Source organism: Nicotiana tabacum, chromosome 6 (genome assembly GCF_000715075.1).
Source record: "Nicotiana tabacum cultivar K326 chromosome 6, ASM71507v2, whole genome shotgun sequence".
Classification (NCBI taxonomy): Eukaryota; Viridiplantae; Streptophyta; class Magnoliopsida; order Solanales; family Solanaceae; genus Nicotiana; species Nicotiana tabacum.
The window spans coordinates 110,282,535-110,288,843 of NC_134085.1; positions in this window are offsets into that span (position 1 = coordinate 110,282,535).

Genomic DNA, 6,309 nt, shown 5'->3' on the forward strand with positions numbered 1-6,309 from the left:
CACTAATAGAAGATGGTGGTGCACTGTAAGCTGGCTGCCCAGAATGAGGCACATAAGGACCACGACTCCTTGAAGCACTGTGGGAAGTCTGGAGCGCTGAATGAAATGGCTTAGGAGGATGGCCTCTACTAAAAGTACCTCGACCTCCAGATGAGGCCCCACTGAATCCACCGAAGTGACGCGGCCTCTTGTCAGACCCCTAACCACTCCCCTAAGCTAAAACCATCTCGACTCGCCTAGCAATATTAGTTGCCGCCTGAAAGGAAATCTCGCTCCCAGTCTCCTTAGCCATTTGAAATCTGATAGGCTGGGCAAGTCCCTCAATAAACCTCCTTACCCTCTCTCTCTCGGTAGGAAGCAGAAGGATAACATGACCGACCAGATCCACAAATCGAGTCTCGCACTGAGTGACTGTCATAGAACCCTGTTGCAGACGTTCGAACTGCATCCGGTAGTCCTCTCTCTGAGTGATAGGAAAATACTTCTCAAGAAACAACTGAGAGAACTGGTCCCAAGTAAGAGCCGACGACCCAGCTGGTCTGGCCAACATATAATCCCTCTACCATTTCTTGGCGGAACCCGACAAATAAAATGCAGCAAAGTCGACCCCATTGGTCTCCACTATCCCCATGTTCTGTAACACCTCATGACAATTATCCAGATAGTCCTGGGGATCCTCTGAAGATGTACCACTATAGTGAACTAGAAAAGCTTGGTAAACCTATCCAATCTCCACAAAGCCTCATAAGACATAGCTGATCCGTTACCGGTCTGTGCTGCAACACCCAGCGGAACTTCCCTAACTGGCTGAGCTCCTGGAGTCTGAAGCTGGGGAGCCATTTTCTTTGGAGTGTGAGCAGAGGGAGTCTGGACTCCTCCCCTAGCTCGAGAGATGGCTGGTGCCACAGGAAATGTCCCGGTCTGAGCAACACTCTCCATAAGGCCCACTAGACGGACCAAAGCATCCTGAAGCACTGTGGTGGTTATAAACCCCTTCGGGATCTGAGCTGGTCCGGCAGGAATAGTCTGGGTTGGAACCTCATCATCAAACTCTACCTGAGGCTCCACTACTGGTGCTGCTACTCGAGCTTTGGGCTGAGCCCTGCCTCTGCCTCTGGAACGGCCTCTGCCTCGACCTTTGCCCCTCATAGGAGCTACCACTGGGGGCTCTGGGTGCTACTCAGCTGAAGATGCAGTGCATATTCTCTCCATCTGTGAGAGAACAGAATAGAAGAGTTCAATCAGCAATGATAGAATAAAAATCATACGACAGAGTAGAATAGAAATGAAATTGTTCCTAGCTCCATAGCCTCTGGAAGATAAGTACAAACGTCTCTGTACCGATCCTCCAGACTCTACTAAGTTTGCTCGTGACTCGTAAGACCTATGTAGCCTAGTGCTTTGATACCAACTTGTCACGACCCAAAAATTCCACCGTCGGGATCGTGATGGTGCCTAACATTTCACTTACTAGGCAAGCCAATGTTCGAACAATTTACTTCCTTTACCAGTTTAAGTGATAGCATTAATAACGAACTGAAATAACAGCTATGTTCTAAGTATAAATGCGAAAGTTAAACAACCAAACGTCTATTACAATTCCTTGAACCTGGTGTCACAAGTGCACGAGCTTTTAAAGTAATACACATAAGAGTCTGAAATAAGTACAAGCTGTTTGAATAAAGTTATACAGCTAAAAACATAAAAGAGAATGGGGACTTCAGGAGCTGCGGGCGCTGAACAGCCGTACCTCAAGTCTCCAACAATGTTCAATCCGAGCACGCTAGTATCCGTCACTGGGACCGACTCCAAAATCTGCATAGTGTGCAGAGTGCAGTATCAGTACAACCGACCCCATATAATGGTAAGTGCCAAGCCTAACCTCGACGAAGTAGCGATGAGGCTAAGGAGGTCCACTTACACTAAAACCAGTACGCATTATATAATAATGACATAACAATTTGTAGTACAATACACAATTAAACAGCCAACAAGAATGATAACCACAACCTCGAAAATAAACCAGTGTCGTCCAGAATTTACCAATATTACCAGTTTAAACAAAATATCGGAAAAAGACCGCAATTCAAGAAATAGAAACATATAGGTTGTTGCGGCGCGCAACCCGATCCTACCAGACAACACATAATCCTCTCTTATTCCACCAATATCAATTATAGTAAATAATATATGTATTGCGGCACGCAACCCGAAGGGATATTCGATAGCATTAAAGGCTTTTTCGTTAGCGAAATCTCTTTCTACCGGGAATTCAAAAAGTTTTTTTGTACGCCAAACAAAAATAAATAAGTAATAAAACGTTAAAATAATTTGAATCAACTTGAAAAAAGAATTCAATTATTATCTAATTGAATAATTTAACGATTTCCCTTTCATATTTGATATTGATTAGCTCACCAATCAATACGTAATGGAACTCGCTTCGCTTTTCTGATTGATAGATAAAATAATAGAATTAGGAAATCCTCTATTTACTGAATAATAACTTTTTTATTGACAAAAGAGTAAACATCATTTCTATTCCAAGGTGGGGAGTTTCAGTTTCCCCATCGACCTATTTGCAGAATTCTATTAAAAAAAATCTATATTTCTATTCTATTTCCATATCTATAGAAGAACGTATATAAAAATCTTTACTGAAATTAGTGAAAGTTAAGAACTCATTGAAACTAATTGATTCTATTTTGAAACCTTTTTTTCTAACTCTTTATTTTCTCTGAATTATTATATAGATCCCCATGTATATCTTGCCCTTAACCCAATAGAGAAAATTGCTTAATGAAATTCTGTATGACTGGTTGTCAATTTTGAGCGATGCATAATAGTTTCTTTTCTTTCTATTTTGTCTGCAAAATCCATTTTTTGTTTTAGATTTTTGAAATAAAATAAATAGGAAATAGCTGATTAAATAATGAAAACAAAAAATTTTGGAACTCTATTCCTTAATTGAGTATAGAACGGTTTAGTTACAAGAGTTCAATACGAGGAAAGCATAAAATATAGGAAAGTCCTAGGTTAAATAAAAAAAAACTAAGACTCTAAACTCAAATCTAAAATAATGAACCTTCAACTTCAAATTCCTATTTGAACAACTTTTTATTGTTATTGATCCATTTGAATCATTACGAAACTAAAATAGCTTCCTCAATCTCGACGATTGCTTATTCATAGGCTATTATGAGTTCAAGATAGGCCGCTATGGTGAAATTGGTAGACACGCTGCTCTTAGGAAGCAGTGCTAATGCATCTCGGTTCGAGTCCGAGTGGCGGCATTCAATTCCCGATTTCCTTTTTAGAATTATGTAATTAAGGGACTCTTCTTTTTAAAGATTTTTTTATGATATTTTCAACCTTAGAGCATATATTAACTCACATTTCTTTTTCGATCATTTCAATTGTAATTACAATTCATTTGATAACCCTTTTAGTCGATGAAATCGTAAAACTATACGATTCATCAGAAAAAGGGCATAATAGTTACTTTTTTCTGTATAACAGGATTATTAGTTACTCATTGGATTTCTTCTGGATATTTCCCACTAAGCGGTTTATATGAATCATTAATTTTCCTTTCATGGAGTTTCTCCCTTATTCATTGTAACGACCCAACCGGTCGTTTTGAGCTTTTGCACTTTGATCGCCAGTTCTCGGGCATGACTTGCCCTGTGTAATGTATTATGACTGATGTAGATCGTTGGTTTTGATTTTCAGGAAAATCGGAATGAATTTGAAAGAACAGTCTCAAATGAAAGCTTTGAATTTGAAAGGTTTGACCAAGAGTTGACTTATTTGTATATGAGCTCGGAACGGAATTTTTATGATTTGGTTAGCTTCGTTGGGTGATTTGTGACTTAGGAGCGTAATCAGAATTGGTTTTGGAGGTCCGGAGTAGAACTATGCTTGAATTGGCGATGTTGAGATTTTGGCGATTTCCGGTTGGTAGGTGAGATTTTGATCCAGGAGTCGGAATGGAATTCCGAGAGTTGCAGTAGCTTTGTTATGTCATTTGGGATGTGTGTGTGAAATTTCAGGTCATTCGGTCGTGGTTTGGTTGAGTTTTTGATCGAAAACATATTTCGGAAGTTTTTAGAAAACTTAGGCTTGAATTCGATGAGTTTCGGGTATTTTGATGTTGTTTGAGGTGTTTTAATGATTGGAACAAGTTCAAATGATGTTATGGGTTATGTTGGTAGGTTTGGTTGAGGTCCCGAGGAACTCGGGTATGTTTCGGGAGGTTAAACGGATCAATTTCATGTTTTGAGAACTTCAGAAATTGCAGGTTTCAATTGCAGGCATGTTGGCCTTCGTGCTCGCGAAGGAGATCTCGCGTTTGCGAAGGGCCGAGATTCTTAAGCATTGCATTCTCGAGGGTCCATTCCGCGTTCGTGAAGGTTTGTGAGAGGACTGCATCGCGTTCGCCAGGGTGTATACGCGATCGCGTAGGAGGAATTGGATCTGATGGTCAGTTAGTCATCGCATTTGCGATAGAGCAAACGCGTTCGCGAAGGTCAAGGCTATGGAAGCACTGCGTTCGCAACTGGCATGTCGCGTTCGTGTAGGATGAAATTGGTCAATGCAATTTTTGTGCTACGCATTCGCTGGTGGTTGACCGCGTTCGCGAAGAAGGTAAGTCAGGCCTGGGCAGAATGTTTTTAAGTCGTCTTGTCCGCGATTTTGGGTCTATTTTCACCCATGGCTGCTCGTTTTTGGAGATTTTTGAAGGAAATTAAAGAGGGATTCAAGAGGAACCGACTTAAGGTAAGAATCTTGGTCTTAAAACTCGATTATATTGTGAAATCCACCAAGAAATTCATGGAAAACTAAGCCTAAAATTGAAGAACTAGAGCTTGAGATATTGGACTTTTGATTTGGGATTTGAAGGACCATTTGGGATCGAATTTGAGAACCTTTGATATGTATGAACTCGTGAGGAGATAAGGAATCTAATGATATAAAAATTTCTAAGTTTCGAGAAGTGGGCCTGGGGCTCGGGTTTTGGTAATTTCGGAATTTGTGCTCGATATTGATTGTTTTTGCTTGGGCTTTATTCCCCTAGCATATTGTGATGTATTCGTTCTGATTTTGGATAGATTCGATGTGCGTGGAGGCCGATTTGAGGGGCAAAGGAATCGCGAGCTAGGAATTTTGCCGGTTCGAGGTGAGTAATAATTGTAAATGATGCTCTGAGGGTTTGAAACCCCAGATTGCACATCGTAGTGCTATATTGAGGTGAGATACGCGCTTGATGATGAGCGTGGAGCCGTTTACTATTGGGTATTGTGACTTGGTCCATCCCAATTGATGATTTTACCGCGTATTTGACTGAAACTTGTTTGTTATCATCAAGGTTTGGGCTGATTGCCATATTTGGACTTCGTGCCAACTATTTGAACCCTCCGGGGATTTTTATCACTATTTCCTCACTGTATTGATTTATTACTTGAACTCAGTCCTGTTGTTTTCCATTGTTTTACAACTCAGCCACTTTTACTCAGTTTTGAGACTTATGATATTTCTAAACGATGTTTTGGGCTGAGCACTACTGTTGTATAAATGCCCGAGGGGCTTGTGATTATTTTCTGACTGAGTGCGGCCGAGGGCCAGATGTGAGGATACACTGAGTGATATGAGGCCGAGGGCTTGAGATACATTTATACGCCACGAGGTGGCTTGACTAATATGAGGTCGAGGGCCTAGATTTTATGCCACGAGATGGCTTGATATTGCGCTTGGGCCGTAAGGGGCCCCTCCTGGAGTTTGTACATCCCCAGTGAGCGCGGGTACCCATTGTGATGTGAGATATAGCCCGAGGGGATGATATTGTTCTATGTGATAGCCCGAGGAGCTGGTATTGTTCTATGTGATTTGCCCGAGTGGCTGGTACCTGTTCTATGTGATTACCCGAGGGGCGGAGTTATTGACATTTTGCCCGAGGGGCGAACCTTTATATGTTTACCTTTCATATTTACTTGTCATTTTACTTGTTAAACTATGGTATTTGTGCCCGAGAGGCGGATTTCTATGCTTATCTGCACTAACTGTTTTTGGCATTCATTTGCGTAACTGTTGGAAAAGTCATTTTCAAAAGAAGTAAACTGAGCCAAAATATTCTAAAGAGATTTTACAGCTTCACTGCTTTCTTACTGGTTTTGAACTGCTTCTATACAACATCTCGGTATGCTTTACGTGATTTCTTACCTTCAGTCTTTATTTATTATTATTACTCACTGAGTTGGAGTACTCACTTTACTCCCTGCACCTTGTGTGCAGATTCAGGTATTTATGAAC